Source organism: Tachyglossus aculeatus, chromosome 24 (assembly GCF_015852505.1).
Source record: "Tachyglossus aculeatus isolate mTacAcu1 chromosome 24, mTacAcu1.pri, whole genome shotgun sequence".
NCBI classification, from domain to species: domain Eukaryota; kingdom Metazoa; phylum Chordata; class Mammalia; order Monotremata; family Tachyglossidae; genus Tachyglossus; species Tachyglossus aculeatus.
The window spans coordinates 24427979-24448683 of NC_052089.1; the positions used below are offsets into that span (position 1 = coordinate 24427979).

The 20705-nt window shown below is 46.3% G+C and overlaps 1 non-coding gene across 1 annotated transcript; it reads right to left on the minus strand.

Moving 5' to 3' along the window:
• Positions 1 to 9750: 9750 nt before the first annotated feature.
• On the minus strand, positions 9751 to 9858 carry LOC119945321. Its single transcript, XR_005456190.1, has one exon. It is a non-coding gene; the product is annotated as a U6 spliceosomal RNA (small nuclear RNA).
• Between the last annotated feature and the right edge of the window lie 10847 nt (positions 9859 to 20705).

Below are 20705 nucleotides of genomic sequence, written 5' to 3' on the forward strand. Positions count from 1 at the left end.
TATTTTGTTCATGATGTGCATCTAGCTTTATTTCTATTTGTTCTGACGATTTTGACACCTGTCTACACGTTATGTTTTGTCGTCTGTCTCCCCCTTCTAGACTGTGAGCCCGTTGTTGGGGAGGGACCGTCTCTAGATGTTGCCGACTTGTACTTCCCAAGCGCTTAGTACAGTGCTCTGCGCACAGTAAGCGCTCAATAAATACGATTGAATGAATGACTCCCTGTTTTTCAGATGAGGAAACTGAAATACAGCGAAGTTAAGTGTCTTGCCCATTGTCACCCAGAAGGCAAGTGGCAGAGGTGGGATTAGAACCCAGGCCCTCTGACGTGCAGGCTCACGCTCTTTCCACTAGACCACACTACTTCTCAAACATCATCCAATTCGCCTGAAATTCATTGCAAATCATTAGTACTTCCCACAGACCAAGTGTAGACCGAAAGGTTTGTTTGGGATTTTCATTCTTAAGACCTGTGAGGGCTCAGTGGTATTTATTGAGCACTTACTAGGGACAGAGCGCTGTTCTAAGTGCTTGGGAGAGTACAATACAAAAGAATTGAGAAGCAGTATGGCTCACTGGAAAGAGACCGGGCTTTGGAGTCTGAGGTCATGGGTTCAAATCCCAACTCCGCCAATTGTCAGCTGTGTGACTTTGGGCAAGTCACTTGACTTCTCTGGGCCTCAGTTACCTCATCTGGAAAATGGAGATTAAGACTGTGAGATTGCCTTGTAACTCCCCAGCGCTTAGAACAGTGCTTAATAAATGTCATTATTATTAGTATTATTAATTAGCAGGGGCATTCCCTGCCCATAATGACTTTACAATTGGTAAATTTCACTGATTGATGGATTGATATTTTGCAGGCTTGAGAGAAGCAGCATGGCTCAGCGGAAAGAGCACGGGCTTTGGAGTCAGAGGTCATGGGTTCAAATCCCAGCTCCGCCAAGTGTCAGCTGTGTGACTTTGGGCAAATCACTTAACTTCTCTGAGCCTCAGTTCCCTCATCTGTAAAATGGGGATTAAGACTGTGAGCCCCCCGTGGGACAATCTGATCACCTTGTAACCACCCCAGCGCTTAGAACAGTGCATTGCACATAGTAAGCGCTTAATAAATGCCATTATTATTATTATTATTTCTACCTATAGTCGTCGGGGAGAGGCAGGCCCCAAACTGGCCATCGGTAGGCACAAGGAAGAGTCTAATCTGCCTTAAATAAAGGACAATGGCTGGGTTTTTAGCGGGGCACGATCACGACAAAACCTGGGGTTTCCATTTAAAAGTCAGACTCATCCAACTACATAAAGAAAAATCACAATTGTCTCAGCCCAGGCCTCCAGAGTCCAAGGGGGAAGAGATGCTGTTTGTCTTTGGTTCAGAGTCACGGTGGGCTGCCACCCTAATGACCTCCTTAATAGTTCTCCCCTGCACCCAGTCCTTCAAGTCATATGGCAATTTCCCTCCACAATGAAGGATTTTTTTTTCCATTTTTTTGAGATGTTATGGCGAACTATCCTCTAAGGATATGAATCTGCAGTTTTTTCTGAGGCCAACCATTTCTTCTCCTGTAATGAGCACCTTTTTCAGGGACTTCATTGGCTGGACACTGATGTACTCAAGGATGGCTAACTCTTGATTATCCCAGGGTGTGACATTTACTTATTATCCGTGGATAATCCGTGGCTGTTTGGTTTTTTATTTTAGTTTTTTCCAGCTGGTTCCCCTTGACTTCTCCTATCCTGTACCATCTCCCCCATCCTTCAGACAGCTACAGATAGTTCCAGCCTCTCTTCCTTGATTAGTTAAGTCTCAAACAATCAACAAAGTTTGCTGGGTAACCTTGGGCAAGTGACTTAACTTCTCTGGGCCTCATTTACCTCATCAGTAAAATGGGGAATAAGAGTGTGAGCCCAATGTGAGACAGGGCCTGTGTCCAACCAGATTAACATAGTGCTTAGAACGGTGCTTGGCACATAGTAAGCGCTTAAAAAGTACCATAAAAACGTACCATAATTATTATTATTGAGTGTTTGCTAAGGGCAGGACACTGCACAGGACAACAAAGTTGGAAGACAACTATTTCATGTCCATCCCCTCTGCTCCCGAGACTGTAAGCTCATTAATAATAATAATAATAATGGCATTTATTAAGTGCTTACTATGTGCAAAGCACTGTTCTAAGCGCTGGAGCATCATTGTGAGCAGGGAACGTGTCTACCAACCCTGCTGCATTGTACTCTCCCAAACGTTTAGTATAATGCTGTGGACATAGTAAGTGCTTAATAAATACCATTGCTTGATGGATAGATTTTATAAATTTGTAATTGATTTTAATGCCTGTCTCCCCTTCCAGACTGTAAGCCCCTGGAGGGAAGAGAATGTGTCTACCACCTCTATTATATTATATTCTCCCAAGCACTTAATGCAGTCCTCTGCACAGTAAGTGCTCAATAAACACCCTTGGAAACTAAAAAAGAAACCCCCTTGTCTGTAGCACTCATACACATATCACTTTATTGCTTCCGCCTATCTGGATTTTATTTTGTGCCTGTCTCGCCAGCAAGATTGTAAAGTCCTTGAGGGCAGGGACTCTGTCGACTTCTAGTGTACTCGATTTGCTTGTATCCACTCCAGCGCTTAGTACAGTGCCTGGACTATGCCATCATGGCATTATAACAAATGCCATCGTTATTATTTATGCTCCCGAGCGCTTATTCCAGTGCTCAGTAAATATTACTGATTGAGAAGCACCTTGGCCTACAGGAAAGAGCGAGGTCCTGGGAGTCGATAGACCTGGGTTCTAATCCCGGCTCTGCCGCTTGCCTGCCGTATGATCTTGGGCAAGTCACTTGAACTTTCTCTGAACCTCAGTTTGCTTATCTGCAAAAAGGGGGTTAAAATCCTGCTGTCCCTCCTCATTAGACTGTGAGTCACCAAATGGGTCAGAGACTGTGTCTGATGCGACTGAATTGTAGCGACCCTAATGCGCGGTACAGTGCTTGGCACATAGTAAGCACTTAACAAACGCCACTGTTACTATTATTAAGGGCTAGGGTGCTGGGAGTTAATCCCTTCAAGGCCCTACTGAGAGCTCACCTCCTCCAGGAGGCCTTCCCAGACTGAGCCCCTTCCTTCCTCTCCCCCTCGTCCCCCTCTCCATCCCCCCATCTTACCTCCTTCCCTTCCCCACAGCACCTGTATATATGGATATATGTTTGTACATATTTATTACTCTATTTATTTATTTATTTTACTTCTACATATCTATTCTATATATTTTATTTTGTTAGTATGTTTGGTTTTGTCTCCCCCTTTTAAACTGTGAGCCCACTGTTGGGTAGGGACTGTCTCTATATGTTGCCAATTTGTACTTCCCAAGTGCTTAGTACAGTGCTCTGCACACAGTAAGCACTCAATAAATACGATTGATGATGATGACGATGAAAGGCTTCTTGGAGGAGGTGAAACCTTAGGCCGGCTAAACCTTTCTCCACCTTTTTCCCTCTTTACTTTATAATAATAATAATGATGATGGCATTTGCTTAGCACTTACTATATGCAAAGCACTGTTTTAAGCACTGGCGGGGATACAAGGTGATCAGGTGGTCCCACGGGGGGCTCACAGTCTTCATCCCCATTTGACAGATGAGGTAACTGAGGCCCAGAGAAGTGAAATGACTTGCCCAAAGTCACACAGCTGAGAAGCGGCGGAGCGAGGATTCGAACCCATGACCTCTGACTCCCAAACCCGGGCTCTTTCCACTAAGCCACGCTGCTTATCTGTTGCTTTGTATTAACAACTCCACTGACCTAGACATTTCTGAGTTAACTGAGAATCAACTATACTTAAGCACCCAAGTATCAGACTGCTACAACTGTCTAGATTACTTAGGGAGAAGCCGAGGGGCCTCGTGGATTGAGTGCGGGCCTAGGAGCCAGAGGACTCGTGTGCCAATCCCAGCTTCGCCGCTTGCCTGCTGTGTGCCCTTGGGCAAGTCACTTAACTTTCTGTGCCTCAGTTTCTTCAACTGCAAAATGGGTATTCAATCAATCAATCAGAGAAGCAGCGTGGCTCAAGAGCCCGGGCTTTGGAGTCAGAGGTCAGGAGTTTAAACCACGGCTCCGCCAACTGTCAGCTGTGTGACTTTGAGCAAGTCACTTCAATCAATCAATCAGTCAATCAATCAATCGTATTTATTGAGTGCTTACTGTGTGCAGAGCACTGGACTAAGCGCTTGGGAAGTCCAAGTTGGCAACATATAGAGACAGTCCCTACCCAACAGTGGGCTCACAGTCTAGAAGGGGGAGGCAGAGAACAAAACCAAACATATTAACAAAATAAAATAAATAGGATAGATACGTACAAGTAAAATAAATAACTAAATAGATAAAATAATAAAAGAATAAATAAGTAAATTCACTTCTCTGTGCCTCAGTACCTCATCTGTAAAATGGGGATTAAGACTGTAAGCCCCCTGTGGAACAACCCGATCACCTTGTAACCTCCCCAGCGCTTAGAACAGTGCTTTGCACATAGTAAGCGCTTAATAAATGCTATTATTATTATTATTATTATTATTATTATTATTACTTAGACTGTGAGCCCCATGAAGGATAGGGACTAGATCTGAGCTGATTAACTTGTATTTACCCCAGGTCTTAGGACAGTGCTAGACATAGGAAAAGCTTAATACCGTAAAAAAAAAAGAGGAAAAAATAATGGCCTGGGCCCGAAAGACTCAGCTGATGGAGGAAAGAGAAGCAAACTGGACTGGTTTGGTAATCAATCCTACTTAGTGAGCACTTATTGTGTGCAGAGCACTGTACTAAGCGCCTGGGAGAGCACAATATAACCGAGTTGGTAGATTTGCAAGGTAACTTCCAACCTCCAACTGTTCACTTCACTCTGGGTTCAGTGGCTCTGGAAAGGCTGTCATCACAACAGCGGATACTGTTCTAAGTTGGTAGAGTGTAAACGCCCAAGGAAAACAGCCTTTGAAGGCCCAGGATCTCTGTTCATTGTTTGGGGGAGAAAGAATGCATTCAGGAGTACCCAACTGTGAAAAAGTCATTTTACCAAGATGCTTTCATATCAGTCAAACCTCTTTGAATATCAAAAAAAAAAAAGTTTGCAACGAGCCCCTCTAATTGTTTGTCTTTCATTTCCATCAACATGTTGCACTCACATGTAACTGAAGGGCAAATTCTTCTGGGCAGGCATCCTGGGATGAGTGTTTTGGAATTCCATCCGTTCGTTTATACTGTTGAGATAACAGGAAAACGATACGCTGCATGCATTTAGCCAGAGAGAAAGGCCTCTGGCTCTCTCCCGTGTGTTCCCTGCCAGATTTCGTTTCGAACGATGTAGGCATCCGTCAATCGATAGCATTGACTGAGCGCCTGCAGGGCACTGTATTAACCACTTGAGAGAGTACAATAAATATAACTGATCTTAATGTTGGCCTCCCTGACGGGATTGTAAACTCCACGAGGACAGGGATTGCATCTACCAGCTTTGTTGTATTGTGCTCTCCCAGCGTTTAGTCCAGTGCTCTGTACACAGAAAGTGCTCAATAAATATCACTGATTGACAGGAAAAAGTCACTATCCCTGCCCTGGAAGGATTTAGACTGTGAGCCCACTGCTGGGTAGGGACTGTCTCTATATGGTGCCAACTTGTACTTCCCAAGCGCTTAGTACAGTGCTCTGCACACAGTAAGCGCTCAATAAATACGATTGATGATTTACAATCTAACCAAAATGGAAGGGACATTGCCTAAGGGGACTGATGATCTCTCTGGACGCAATGGGGAACTAGTGTGTGATCATTTATTCATTCATTCAGTCGTATTTATTGAGCGCTTACTGTGTGCAGAGCACTGTACTAAGCGCTGATCATTTACCAGTCAGACGGTCATATCTATTGAGCACTTAGTGTGTGCACAGCACTGTACTAAGTGCTATCACTTCAATTCTCATGCCTCAGTTCCCTCATCTGTAAAATGGAGATTAACTCCTCCTCCCTCCGATTTAGGCCGTGAGCGCCATAAGGGACTGGATCCAATAAAACAATATACAGACAAACACTGCCCACAGCGAACTTGGGGTCTACGGGGGAGACAGACATTAATATAAATCAATAAATGACGGATAGGTACATAAGAGCTGTGGGACTGGGAGGGGGGATGAATAAAGGGAGACAGGGCGACACAGAAGGGATTGAGAGAAGAGGAAAGTTGGGCTTAGTAGAGGAAATTGTGCCTTCAATAAGGCTTCTAGACTCTGAGCCCGTTATTGGGTAGGGACCGTCTCCATATGTTGCCGACTTGTACTTCCCAAGCGCTTAGTACAGTGCTCTGCATACGGAAAGCGCTCAATAAATATGATTGAATGAATGAATGAAGGCGGGGAGAGTCACTGTCTGTCGGATATGAGGAGGGAAGGCGTCCCAGATATCAAGGACTGAGAAGTTAAAGCACCTAGTAGCGTGGCTCAGTGAAAAGAGCCCGGGCTTTGGAGTCGGAGGTCATGGGTTCAAATGCCGGCTCCGCCAATTGTCAGCTGGGTGACTTTGGGCAAGTCACTTCACTTCTCTGTGCCTCAGTGACCTCATCTGTAAAATGGGGATTAAGACTGTGAGCCCCACGTGGGACAACCTGATCACCTTGTATTCATTCATTCATTCAATCAATCGTATTCATTGAGCGCTTACTGTGTGCAGAGCACTGGACTAAGCGCTTGGGAAGTACAAGTTGGCAACTTATAGAGACGGTCCCTACCCAACAGCGGGCTCACAGTCTAGAAGGGGGAGACAGAGAACAAAACAAAACATACTAACAAAATAAAATAAATAGAATAAATATGTACAAATAAAATAAATAAATAAATAGAGTAATAAATACGTACAAACATATATACAGGTGCTGTGGGAGGGAGGTAAGGTGGGGGCGATTGGGAGGATGTAACCTCTCCAGAGCTTAGAACAGTGCTTTGCACATAGTAAACAGTGCTTTGCACGTAGAGACAGTCCCTACCCAACAGCGGGCTCACAGTCTAGAAGGGGGAGACAGAGAACAAAACAAAACATATTAACAAAATAAAATAAATAGAATAAATATGTACAAATAAAATAGAGTAATAAATACGTACAAACATATATACAGGTGCTGTGGGAAGGAGGTAAGGCGGGGGGGGGGGGGGGATGGGAAGGATGTAACCTCTCCAGCGCTTAGAACAGTGCTTTGCACATAGTAAGCGCTTAATAAATGTTATCATTATTATTATTATTATTATTACCTAGCACAAACCAAACATGATCACCGCCCTTTGGGACTCAGCATTCTAAGGCAGCTGGGCCCCCATCACCTTCCTATACATGCCGTGATGAACACCCGCCCCTTCTAAGCCTCAGTTCAACTTTCTGAAAACTCCCCGGATTGCTAGCATCATCATCATCATCATCATCATCATCATCAATCGTATTTATTGAGCGCTTACTATGTGCAGAGCACTGTACTAAGCACTTGGGAAGTACAAATTGGCAACATATAGAGACAGTCCCTACCCAACAGTGGGCTCGCAGTCTAAAAGGGGGAGACGGAGAACAAAACCAAACATACTAACAAAATAAAATAAACAGAATAGATATGTACAAGTAAAATAAATAGAGTAATAAATATGTACAAACATATATCCATATATACAGGTGCTGTGGGGAAGGGAAGGAGGTAAGATGGGGGGGATGGAGAGGGGGGCGAGGGGGAGAGGAAGGAAGCAGATCTCTCTGACCCTTTCGTTAACAGGCAGGTCAGTTGGAGAGCATCTCGTTCAGTTCTCCTGACCTTGGGGTTGGCCAAGGTTGCTTTGAGATCGGAAGATGGTGAACCGTAATCCCTGCTGCTCCCCACGGACTGTGCTCTCCGGGTGGGCTGTGGGTGATAACTGACCCCAGGAAGGGCATGTGAGGGAGAGAAGGGCTGGTCAACCAGGGACTCCGATCCCTGCCCTCCCGCCATCCGAGGATTGATCTTCTCTCCCTTTGGGAGGCATGAAGGGGCAGCGGGGAATGCCCACGGGTTTCCTCGAGGGGCATGTGAGCTGGAAAGAGACTTTCCTTTTAGACTGTGAGCCCACTGTTGGGTAGGGACCGCCAACTTGTACTTCCCAAGCGCTTAGTCCAGTGCTCTGCACACAGTAAGCGCTCACTAAACACGATTGATGATGATGGAAAGAGCTGACGGACTCCGGGGTGATGAGGACCATTAATCCTGCCGGTCACTCATTAACCCCAGGACATTCCACGTGCCAATGTCAGCGCTGTTATTAGAAAACAGCACAGCCTCGAAAATCAGCAGCAGTTGGTTTTTAAAGGCCTCGCTGCAGAGAACTCCTCTAAATTCCCTTATGCAAGGACCTCTTTATACCAAAGCCCCCTTCATCAGTCCTTTCATCTCATCCAGCTCTGTCAATTGTCAGCTGTGTGACTTTGGGCAAGTCACTTCACTTCTCTGGGCCTCAGTTCCCTCATCGGTAAAATGGGGATTAAGACTGTGAGCCCCACGTGGGACAACCTGATCACCTTGTATCCCCCAGCGCTTAGAACAGTGCTTTGCACATAGTAAGTGCTTAACAAATACCATCATTATTATTATTATTATTGTAAAGTGGCAAACCTGCCGGGTTTTTTTAAATGAGCAAGCTGAGGGTATTTGGGCACTTCCCCCTTGGGTTCAAAGTGAGACAGGAGAAGAAGGTGGTCCGATGGACGTTTCGGGTCGGGGGGCTTGGCGTGGGTCGTGACGATCGGAGCCATGGCAATCAATCAATCAATCAATCATATTTATTGAGTGCTTCCTGTGTGCAGAGCACTGTACTAAGTGCTTGGGAAGTACAAGTTGGCAACATATAGAGACAGTCCCTCTATATGGGAAGAGCCCGGGCTTTGGAGTCAGAGGTCATGGGTTCAAATCCCGCCTCTGCCACTTGTCAGCTGTGCGACTTTGGGCAAGTCACTTAACTTCTCTGGGCCTCAGTTCCCTCATCTGTAAAATGGGGATGAAGGCTGTGAGTCCCATGTGGGACAACCTGATTACCTTGTATCTACCCCAGCGCTTAGAACAGTGCCTTGCACATAGTAAGCGCTTAACAAATACCAACATTGTTATTATTATTAGAGGGGGGAGACAGAGAACAAAACCAAACATACTAACAAAATAAAATAAATAGAATAGATATGTACGGTGAAGGGCATCAGAGTGCGTTCCCCCGCTTGGCCTGGGGCTTTTCTGCCCTCAGACCTAAGGGCTGGCGAACGTGAGTCTTAGCGAAGACCTGGCTCAGGTTTTCTCTGAAAAGAGATTTGATTAAAAAATAGCGTCTCACGTGAGGGCTTGATCTTGCTTGGGTCTCCAAGGCTCCCAGTCAGAATCCATCCTGTCACCACAATTGAATTCCAAGTTTCTGGAGAGCAGAAGAGTTCTTTACGGTGCTTCCTACTAGGTGCTAAGACTGTCGTAAGCACTGGGGTAGATACAAGATAATCAGATCGGATCGGACACAGCCCTGCTTCCATCCAGCGTGCACAAAAACAGTGTGGTATAGTGGACAGAGAACAGATTTGGGAGTCGTCATCATCAATCGTATTTATTGAGTGCTTACTGTGTGCAGAGCACTGTACTAAGCGCTTGGGAAGTACAAGTAGGCAACATATAGAGACGGTCCCTACCCAACAGTGGGCTCACAGTCTAAAAGTAAAAATATGGAATGCTTCACGAATTTGCGTGTCATCCTTGCGCAGGGGCCATGCTAATCTTCTCTGCATCATTCCAATTTTAGTATATGTGCCGCTGAAGTGAGTCAGAAGGATGTAACACGTGGGGCTATGTCCTAGCCGATTTGCGTGTCTCCACCCCGGCGCTTAGTACGGTGCCTTGTCTTGTCTTATGCCGTTGAGTCGTCTCTGACCCATAGTGGACTCACAATAATAATAATAATGTTGGTATTTCTTAAGCGCTTACTATGTGCCAAGCACCGTTCTTAGCGCTGGGGAGGATACAAGGTGATCAGGTTGTCCCATGGGGGGCTCACGGTCTTCATCCCCATTTTATAGATGAGGTAACTGAGGCGCAGAGAATCAATCAATCCATCAGTTGTATTTATTGAGCACTTACTGTGTGCAGAGCACTGTACTAAGCGCTTGGGAAGTACAAGTTGGCAACATATAGAGACGGTCCTTACCCAACAGTGGGCTCACAGTCTAGAATGGGGAGACAGAGAACAAAAACCAAACATACTAACAAAATAAAATAAATAGAACAGATATGTACAAGTAAAATAAATAGAGTAATAAATATGTACAAACATATATACATATATACAGGTGCCGTGGGGAAGGGAAGGAGGTAAGATGAGGGGGATGGAGAGGGGGACGAGGGGGAGAGGAAGGAAGGGGCTCAGTCTGGGAAGGCCTCCTGGAGGAGGTGAGCTCTCAGTAGGGCCTCGAAGGGAGGAAGAGAGCTAGCTTGGCGGATGGGCAGAGGGAAAAGTCACACAGCTGACAATTGGCGGAGCCAGGATTTGAACCCATGACCTCTGACTCCCAAGCCCGGGCTCTTTCCACTGAGCCATGCTGCTTCTCTAATCTTTCTTCTCTTCTCTCATCTTTCCCTGAATGCCTTGCTTTCATCTGCCGGCATTCCGATGGTGTTATCCGTAGAGTTTTCTTGGTAAAAATACAGAAGTATTTTTATTCCAGTGCCTTCTTCCATGCCGCTGCTGCCCAGCACAGGGGAGTTTTGAGTTGTAGCAGACGGCCTTCCCCTCTCTAGCCACTGCCCCAGCTAGGAATGGAACGGGTCGGCCTCGGCTCGACTCTCCCTCCCGTAGTTGAGACTGGTAGAGAAGGAGGGAGGGCGTCCCAGATATCAAGGACTGAGAAGTTAAAGCACCTAGCAGCGTGGCTCGGTGGAAAGAGCCCGGGCTTTGGAGTCAGAGGTCACGAGTTCAAATGCCGGCTCCACCAACTGTCAACTGGTTGACTTTGGGCAAGTCACTTCACTTCTCTGTGCCTCAGTTCCCTCCTCTGTAAAATGGGGATGAAGACTGTGAGCCCCACGTGGGACAACCTTTTTAGACTGTGAGCCCACTGTTGGGTAGGGACTGTCTCTATATGTTGCCAACTTGTACTTCCCAAGTGCTTAGTACAGTGCTCTGCACACAGTAAGCGCTCAATAAATACGATTGATGATGATGATCATCATCATCAATAAGTACGATTGAATGAATGAATTTATTACTCTATTTATTTCTTTATTTTACTTGTACGTATTTACTCTATTTTATTCTGTTGATATGTTTTGTTGCGCTTAGTACAGTGTTCTGCACACAATAAGCACAATAAGCGCTCAATAAATACGGTTGATTGATTGATTTTGTTGTCTGTCTCCCCCTTCTAGCCTGTGAGCCCGCTGTTGGGTAGGGACCGTCTCTAGGTGTTGCCAACTTGGACTTCCCAAGCACTTAGTACAGTGCTCTGCACACAGTAAGTGCTCAATAAATACGATTGATTGATTGATTGATTGATGATGATCACCTTGTAACCTCCCCAGCGCTTAGAACGGTGCTTTGCACATAGTAAGCGCTTAATAAATGTCATCATTATTATTATTAAAGCACAGGGTAAGTTGTTGAGAGACACATCATCATAACAATTATTATTTTTATTGGTAAAATGGGGATAAAATACCCACCGCGCCTCCCGTTCAGACCGTTACCTCTGTGGGGGCTACGGATCATACCCGATCTGAATGCCTTACGTCTGAGCCTGGTGCTCAGCACAGAGCTCGGCACCTAAATAAATAACACCATCCGATCGATGAGCCCACTATTGGGTAGGGACCGTCTCTATATGTTGCCAACTTGTACTTCCCAAGCGCTTAGTACAGTGCTCTGCACACAGTAAGCGCTCAATAAATACGATTGATTGATTGATGAGCAGGGCTTTTTCCAACTCATTGGGATTTTGCCCGAGATTCCATCTGGTCAAAGCCCCGCAACGTGTTGTGGGTTTCGCGGGCATCTTCCGCCCCTCGGAGTGGACCTGCTCTGGGCCTCAGGAGAGACGGCAGGATGTGTGGTGTTGCAAGTGCATTTAATAATAATCATCACCATAACAATAATATAATAATGATGGTACTTATCAAGCCCTTACCATGTGCCAAGCTCTGTTCTAAGAGCTGGGATAAATACAGATTCAACAGATTGGAAAGTCCCTGTCCCACGTGGGGCTCCCGGTCTTGATCCCCATTTTACAGATGAGGTGACGGAGGCCGAGAGAAGCGAAGGGACTTGCCCGAGGTCACACAGCAGACGTGTGATGGAACCGGGACTAGAACCCAAGTCCTCCTGACTCCCAAGCCGTGCTCTCTCCACTAAACCACCGCCGTCGCAGCCGCCCTCCTCCGGGATGCCAACCCAGAACTACCTGGTGCCAATCCTGCCATGGAGCTGCAGGATGAACAGGGGAGGAGAACGCGTAGCCCCAGAAGCCCCACCACACCGGGCAATCATCGCGCGTGATGCAGGCTGCCTAGCCACGTTGCTAAGCGACCGGCCCCCTTCAAGGAAATCCAGCTTTGGCAAGGAGAAGCCAGGCTGGAGGGGGGTAGGAGGGGAGACTTTGCGAGGGGAGAAAAATGTGACTTTCCCGGTTGATTGACATCCCTGACCCCCACCACCCCCTACTAATTTCCTACCTAGAGGAACCGAGCTGACTGCGGTTGGCTTGGTGCAGTCATTTGGGCCTGGAAAATGCCGGTAGTCTCTGAATTACCTACTAGTGTGATTCAGAGAGAGTAGTGGAATTTTACAACCTAATCCCACGATGCTAATTCAACCTCAGCCGCTTCAACATAAAAGCGGAGCCCAACAATGTGATTCTCCCCCAACACCTCCGGATAGATGTTTGCCAGGGCTGCCGTGAGTCACGGATCCAAAATTTCCAGAATCTGGAACAGCTGACGTTTTGGATGTTTCCTCCCCCCCACCAACCTCCGCCCCCCTCCCCGTGGAGATTCTGTATATTTGGTTTGTGGGGGAGGGAGGAGGTGAAAGGAAGAGTGAGTGACAGGGTAGATTGGCGAGTGACGGGGAGAGAGTTTTAGACTGGAGAGGGGGACGTGTCGGGGAATGAGGAGGTGGCTCATTCATGCCCCTCTCGGGGCAGGGAGGTGGACACAGAGGACCGGCTGGTGGGATGGCAGGGAGCCTTGAAGGGGTTAAGGGTGTGAGGGTGGCCTGTCAATCAAATAATCAATCGGATTTACTAAGAGCTTACTGTGTACAAGGCTATGTACTGAGAACTTGGGAGAATTCAATACAATAGACTTGGTAGCCATAGTAATAATAATAATAATATAATAATAATGGCACGTATTAAGCGCCTACTATGTACAAAGCACTGTTGGTGGGATGGCAGGGAGACTTGAAGGGGTTAAAGGTGTGAGGGTGGCCCCTCAATCAAACAATCAATCAGATTTACTAAGCGCTTACTGTGTGCAGACCTATGTACTAAGCATTTGGGAAAATTCAATACAATAGACTTGGTAGACATAGTAATAATAATAATAATAATGATGGCATTTATTAAGCACTTACTATGTGCCAAGCACTGTTCAAAGCGCTGGGGAGGTTACAAGGTGATCAGGTTGTCCCACATGGAGCTCAGAGTCTTAATCCTCCTTTTCCAGATGAGGTAACTGAGGCCCAGAGAAGTGAAGTGACTTGCCCAAGTCACACGGCTGACAAGTGGCAGAGCCGGCACTTGAACCCATGACCTCTGACTCCAAAGCCCGGGCTCTTTCCACTGAGCCACGCTGCTTCTCTAATAATAATAATGGTATTTGTTAAGCACTTACTATGTGCCGAGCACTGTTCTAAGCGCTGGGGTAGATACAAATTAATCAGGATGGATACAGTCCCTGTCCCGCAAGGGGCTCCTATTCTTAATCCCCGTTTTACAGATGAGGCCCAGAGAAGTGAAGTGACTTGCCCAAGGTCACACAGCAGACATGAGGAGGGTACAGGGTTAGAACCCAGGTCCTTCGGACCCCCGGGCCCCTGCTGTATCCACTAAGCCACATTCCTCCCCACCAATCAATCAATTGATCAATCATATTTATTGAGCGCTTACTGTGTACAGAGCACTGTACTAATCAATCAATCAATCAATCAATCAATCAATTAATCATATTTATTGAGCGCTTACTGTGTGCAGAGCACTGTACTAAGCGCTTGGGAAGTACAAGTTGGCAACATATAGAGACAGTCCCTACCCAACAGTGGGCTCACAGTCTAGAAAGAGCCAAGAGCTTGCAGTCTAGAGGGGGAGACATATAAAATAAATTACAAATGAAGAAACAGCGGGATGCAAGGAAATGGACGTGAGTGAAGTGGGGACGGGGGTGGGATGACTATAAAGTGTTTAAGGGTATAGTTCATTCATTCATTCAATCGTATTTATTGAGCGCTTACTGTGTGCAGAGCACTGGACTCCGCAAGCAAAGGGGATGCAGGAGGGAGGAAGTGTAAAGGAAGTGTGGCCATCTCTTGTCTGCAAGAAGAGACAAAAAAAAAAAATCCCCCAAAGGAGGCATAAAGCCAAGCCCATCTTGGGGTCAAGCGAAACCATCTTAGAAGGGAAGTCCTCCGGTGGTAGATGAAAAATAGAATTAGGTTCTCTCCTTAGCCACTGGTGGGATTTGTTAAGCGCGTATTGTGTGCCAAGCAGCGAGGAGCAGCGTGGCTCAGTGGAAAGAGTGCTGTCTTTGGAGTCAGAGGTCATGGGTTCGTATCCTGACTCCCCCACATGTCTGCTGTGTGACCTTCGGCAAGTCACTTAACTCCTCTGAGCCTCGGTTACCTCATCTGTAAAATGGGGATTAAGACTGTGAGCCCCACATGGGACAACTTGATCACCTTGTAACCCTCCCAGCGCTTAGAACAGTGCTCTGCACATAGTAAGCGCTTAACAAATGCCATTATTATTATTATTATTATTATTATTAAGCACCGTGCTAAGGGCGGGAATTCGTACAAGACAATCAGGTCTGACGCAGTCCCCGTCCCACACGGGGCTCACGGTCTAAATGGGAGGGAGAACAGGTCAGGGCACTGAGAAGGGAAATGACTCGTGCAAGATCACACAGCAGGAAAGTGCTGCTGAGCCCCAAACTGAGTCCCAGTCAATCAATCAATCAATCGTATTATTTATTGAGCACTTACTGTGTGCAGAGCACTGTACTAAGCGCTTGGGAAGTACAAGTTGGCAACATATAGAGACGGTCCCTACCCAACAGTGGGCTCACAGTCTAAAAGGGGGAGACAGAGAACAAAACCAAACATACTAACTTCCTCCCCCCATCCCCCCGCCTTACCTTCTCCCCCTCCCCACAGCACCTGTCTATAGGTATATATGTTCGTACGTATTTATTACTCTATTTTATTGGTACATATTTATTCTATTTATTTTATTTTGCTAATATGTTTTGTTTTGTTGTCTGTCTCCCCCTTCTAGACTGTGAGCCCACTGTTGGGTAGGGACCATCTCTATATGTTGTCAACATGTACTTCCCAAGCGCTTAGTACAGTGATCTGCACACAGTAAGCGCTCAATAAATATGACTGAATGAATGAATGAATGAAAGGAAAGTGGTGGAGCTGGGATTAGAATCCAGGTCCTCGGACTCTCGGGTCAGCACTCTTACGAACAAGCCACGCTGCTTCCTTCCTCTCCCCCTCGCCCCCCTCTCCATCCCCCTCATCTTACCTCCTTCCCTTCCCCACAGCACCTGTATATATGTCTATATGTTTGTACATATTTATTACTCTATTTATTTATTAAACTTGTACATATCTATTCTATTTATTTTATTTTGTTAGTATGTTTGGTTTTGTTCTGTCTCCCCCTTTTAGACTGTGAGCCCACTGTTGGGTAGGGACTGTCTCTATATGTTGCCAGCTTGTACTTCCCAAGCGCTTAGTACAGTGCTCTGCACACAATAAGCGCTCAATAAATACGATTGACTGATTGATTGATTGATTGCTTCTCTGTTTGGCTCAACACTAGCGCAACTAAGATCAGAGGGGGAAAACCAGGAGAAGGAGGGAGGAGGAGGAGAAGAAGAAACTCCAGGAATGAGATTTAAACCTGAAGTCAAGGACCTTGCCCTTCTCAGCTCCTATTCTGGAGCTTGAATTGCATCGTCCGGATAACTTAGCTGATAAATCCCTTTGTCTGACTCTCACACGGCCTGGGAAAATAACAACACTAGGCCCGATTCCCACAGAAAAAGAACAGGCCGTCGAGAAAGTCCACTTAGGGGACGCCTACATGGACTTAGGGCGAAAAAGCTGGAGGTGGGAGAAAAAGCTGGAGGCCCCCCGCCTCCGCACCCAACGCAAGGACAGCGCGTCCTTGAAGAAGATACATCCCCGAAGACTTGCTGACCGACTGACTGATTATTGTTGTAGATACTCCCAAGGACAATGCCAGGGGGAGGGAAAGATTAGCTTCTGCCCAGGGCACATCACCAGGGCCCTGAGTAGAAGCAGAGGCCTACAAATGCTCTGGAATTCGGAAGACAAACTTCGGCCTCCGCACGGAAAGGGTGGACATCGCTCGAGGGTTTTCAGCCTTGACGTCCACCCAAATCTCTCCCTTTTCTCACTTATGCTTATTTACGAGCGCTCAGTACAGTGCTCTGCACACAGTAAGCGCTCAATAAATACGATAGAATGAACCCCCTCCCACCCTCCCAAATCTCGCCCTTCCCACCCTCAACCCCACAGCACTCATGGATGTATCTATCTATAATAATAATATTAATGTTCCCAACGTTGAGGCAGTGAGCCTGCCATCATCTTCTTCTTGATCATCATCATCTTCAGGAGAAGCAGCTTGGCTCCATGGAAAGAGCCCGGGCTTTGGAGTCCAGAGGTCACGCGTTCAAATCCCGGCTCTGCCGATTGTCAGCTGTGTGACTTTGGGCAAGTCACTTCACTTCTCTGGGCCTCCGTTACCTCATCTAGGAAATGGGGATGAAGACTGTGAGCCCCCCGTGGGACAACCTGATCACCTTGTAACCTCCCCAGCGCTTAGAACAGTGCTTTGCACATAGTAAGCGCTTAATAAATGCCATCATTATTATTATTATTATTAGCATCATTGATGGTATCTATTGAGCGCCTGCTATGTGTCAAGCACTGTCGAACACTATGCGTCGCTTGGGAGAACACAGTACAGTAGAGTTGGAGAAGCATTACAGGGTAGTGAACAGAGCCCAGGCCTGGGAATCAGAGGTCATGGGTTCAAATTCCGGCTCAGCCAACTGTCAGCTGCGTGACCTTGGGCAAGTCACTTCACTTCTCTGGGCCTCAGTTCCCTCATCTGGAAAATGGGGATTGAGACCGGGAGCCCCATGGGGGACAAGGGACTGCATCCAACCCAATTTTCTTGTATAGACCCCAGCGCTTAGTACAGTGCCTGGCACATAATAAGCATTTAACAAGTACTGTAATTATTATTAGACGTGTTCCCTGCCCACAGTGAGCTTCCAGCCTAAAGGGGGAGATAGACAATATAGATAGATAAATCTATATAAACTATAGATTTACTATAGTAAGTCACTTCACTTCTCCGTACCTCAGTTCCCTCATCTGTAAAATGGGGATTAAGACTGTAAGCCCCAAGTGGGACAACCTTGATTACCTTGTTTCTCCTCCAGTGCTTAGAACAGTGCTTGGCACATAGTAAGCGCTTAACAAATACCAAAATTATTATTATTATTATAGATAGATTATAAATAGATACGTCCATGAGTTCTATCGTATTTATTGAGCGCTTACTGTGTGCAGAGCACTGTACTAAGCACTTGTCAATAAGCATAAGTGACTAAGTGACTAAGCGTGAGTGAATGTTAAATGCCCAAAGTTTAGGATTTGCTGACCTGGTTGATATCTCGAGGGGTCATTTGGCCCGGCCCCTTGCTTCCAGGCAAATGTACCGAGTAGATGGTAAACCTTTTAGACTGTGAGCCCACTGTTGGGTAGGGACTGTCTCTATATGTTGCCAACTTGTACTTCCCAAGCGCTTAGTACAGTGCTCTGCACACAGTAAGTGCTCAATAAATATGATTGATTGATTGATTAAACTCACCACGGACAGGGATTGTGTCTACCAACTGTACCGTACTATACCTTCTCCAGCACTTGATATAATGCTCTGCGCAGAGTAACTGCAGAAATAAATACCACTGACCGAACGATTGATTGATAAGCTGACAGATTGATGCCTCCTGTTTCCAGAAACAGATCTGTTCCAGATTTTTAATTTCCCAGAAGTGCTTCCTTTGGTCTACTGAACTCCATCTTGCTGCTCCCCGAACCCGCCTCCCGTCGTGTGGACTTGCTGCGCCTCGTTGTGTCCTGCCCAATCCAAATGACCAGCCTCCCACTCATTCATTCAATCGTGTTTATTGAGTGCTTACAGTGTGCAGAGCACTGTACTGAGCGCTTGGGAAGCACAAGTTGGCAACATATAGAGACGGTCCCTACCCGACAGCGGGCTCACAGTCTAGAAGGCCACTCCCGTCGGCCATACAAAATGTCTCCGATCTTGGCCGCTTTTCACATCTGGCTTGCGGGTCTTCCCTGCGGTTTTGTAAATCCAAGCGGGGCCAGGGGCGCCGGGAATTTAGAGGGACAAAGAAGGAGCAGGAGAGAAAGAAAACTGAAAATCTACTTCCCTCTTGTGGTGGCAAAACAAAACCATGAGACTGTCTAATAATAATAATTACGGTATTTGTTAAGCGCTTACTATGCGCCAACCGCTGTTCTACAAAACAAAATCACGAGACTGTCTAATAATAATAATTACGGTATTTGTTAATCAATCAATCAATCGATCAATTATATTTATTGAGCGCTTACTGTGTGCAGAGCACTGTACTAAGCACTTGGGAAGTACGAGTTGGCAACATAGAGAGACCCAACAGTGGGCTCACAGTCTAGAAGGGGGAGACAGACAACAAAACAAAACGTATTAACGAAATAAAATAAATAGAATTCATTCATTCAATTGTATTTATTGAGTGCTTACGGTGTGCAGAGCACTGTACTAAGCGCTTGGGGAGTACAAGTTGGCAACATTCATTCATTCAATCGTATTTATTAAGCGCTTACTGTATGCAGAGCACTGTACTAAGCGCTTGGGAGAGTACAATCAGTGTGGGATCTCAGGGCCCTGCTCCCAGCACACCACAGCCCCCCACCGATGGCTCAATCAATCAATCGTATTTATTGAGCGCTTACTGTGTGCAGAGCACTGTACTAAGCGCTTGGGGAGTACAAGTACAGCTCCCCGGATCTCTCCGCCAGACGGCCCCGTGCCCCCGTCCGGGCACCCGCCGCCTCCACGAAACCTCAGGAAGACTGACAGCAGCTGCTGTGGCCGTCACCCTGATGGCGGTTGTGACAACGGACTCTGAACCACGAGGAGTTGTTGCCAACTTGTACTTCCCAAGCGCTTAGTACAGTGCTCTGCACACGGTAAGCGCTCAATAAGTACGATTGAATGAATGAATGAATGAATGAGGAGTGGGAAATTCCGCTCTTCTTGCCACGGCATCCCACTGATTTTTAGTTTTGCTTAATGTCGCCCTAAGCGTTTCGTTTTCACCTCTCCTCCAGTACAAGTTGCGCTTCCTCCCCTCTTTTTAGTTTTAGATTTGGAGCTCCCCGGGGGATTGGGGTTGTTCCTAATTCCCAACAGTGCGTTATTTCCCAGTGCTTGGAACAGGACCCTGCACACAGTAAGTGCTTTAATACCAGTTATCGCTAGGAGAAGCAGCGTGGCTCGGTGGAAAGAGCGTGGGTTTTGGAGTCAGAGGTCACGGGTTCAAATCCCGGCTCTGCCACTTGTCAGCTGTGTGACTTTGGTCAAGTCACTTAACATCTCTGGGCCTCAGTTACCTCATCTGTAAAAAAATGGGAATTAAGACTGTGAGCCCCCCGTGGGACAACTCGATCACCTTGTAACCTCCCCAGTGCTTAGAACAGTGCTTTGCACATAGTAAGCACTTAATAAATGCCATTATTATTAGTAGTAGTACTAGTATTATTATTAGTACTAGATAAGATGGCTGCCGAGTTACAAAGCAACAGGGTGTCAGCCTCGCAGTCTTCTGTGACCTCTAATCTCCCTCTAGTCCACAATTTGCGCTAAAAGCAGAATTGACGCTATAGAGTTTGAAATATCACCTATCTTTGAGATTGAGCCCCAGAATTCTACTATTTATATCGCGCTTCCAAATCAGGGCAGCGGAAAAACAACAGCAACGTTTTCCCCAGTCAAATCCAAATAGGGCTGGAGAGTATGTAAAATCGTCTGGGATTCCTGATGAGGAGTTTTAGCCATTCAGATAAACAGAAACGGTGTAGTATTATGAGCTGTAGATTTGGGGATTTGCAGTTCCTAAGTTCTGCTTTTCCCTCTCTCTCCCTTTTTATTATTTAACAGTCAACACTTTACTATGTGGTGTATGCGGCTCTAAGCGCTGGAGAAGGTAAAGCTGACCAAGTTGGACACAGTCTCTTTCCCACATGGGATTCAGTCTTAATCCACATTTTATAGATGCAGGCACTGAAGCACAG